General features: G+C 40.5%; 1 protein-coding gene across 1 annotated transcript in view; it reads left to right on the top strand.

Annotated features, from left to right (window-relative positions):
* LOC106880702 (septin-5) overlaps positions 1-1,119 on the top strand; it is a 78,627-nt gene that overhangs the window by 1,049 nt on the left and 76,459 nt on the right. The window lies entirely within an intron of this gene.

The raw sequence follows: 1,119 nt of genomic DNA, 5'->3' as shown, positions 1-1,119 counted from the left end.
AGAGAGAGAGAGAGAGAGAGAGAGAGAGAGAGAGAGACAGAGAGAGATAGAGAGAGAGAGAGATAGAGAGAGAGATAGAAAGAGAGAGAGAAAGAGAGAGAGAGAGAAAGAGAGAGAAAGAAAGAGAGACGTTATACACATACGCATATATAGAGAAAAACTTGTGTGTGTGTGTATATATATATATACACACACACATCTACGTAAATAAACACACACATACTGATTTATTTAAAACGTCGCAAATTCTTAAGACAGGAGGTATGGGATTCTGAGATGTTCATGCTTTTCTCACAAACAAGGAGTCAAAAAAAAAAGGGAAATGAAATCTGTACAGTACTTGTTACCTTTAGCGTCCACATTTTTGTTTTTTTTATTATTTTGACAGCTTTGTTAACACGTGTTTGTTTATATTGCAACACACTACTTCCTCGCTTTATCATGACACATTCAACAACAACAAAAAATACTCCAAGCCAATTAAGGAAAGAACCTGTAGTCGGTCTTTCAGATTGCTAGAAACAGCAGCTAAATCCCCATCAATTCATACCCTACCCTCTTAAAAAAGTAAGGGCACATTAGATAAGGTGCTGAAAACTTCCTAGCTTTGGATAAAAGAAAATACAGGTGGGCCAGTTAATTATGATTCTATGCAACATATTCCCCTCTCAGATTCACGCACTTCTTGCAGGGGTCCTTCAGTTTTTCTAACTCGCAAGGTTCGATCTCCAGCCAGGCCTTTCGCGACATCCTTAAAGACAGAAACTTTTCATCACCCGTTTGTGTGCGTGTATGTGTGTGTGTGTGTGCGTGTTCTGCACTGTATCCTCTTTACCAAATCCCACCCACTCGATGTCGGCTCAACCGGAGGCTTTTGTAGAAGCCACTTGCGGAAGGTACCGCGTCTGCGTATAGCAACATAGAAACTTGAAACCCCTGTGAAAGCAAAGCTGACTCGTTCACCGCACGACTATACCTTGCACCTGTTAATCAATAATCCAGAGGTTTTATAGATCGGGTAGCTGTGATCATTCAGGTGTGGCTGTGGTGACAGTGGTGGGGGTGTATTCGTTGTTGACTGGTTTTTCAATACAGTTAAAATTATAGAACGGTATATAT

This window comes from Octopus bimaculoides, chromosome 26 (genome assembly GCF_001194135.2).
Source record: "Octopus bimaculoides isolate UCB-OBI-ISO-001 chromosome 26, ASM119413v2, whole genome shotgun sequence".
Taxonomy (NCBI): Eukaryota; Metazoa; Mollusca; class Cephalopoda; order Octopoda; family Octopodidae; genus Octopus; species Octopus bimaculoides.
Note: the sequence above shows the minus strand (reverse complement) of the source record. Positions and strands in the feature narration are given on the sequence as shown.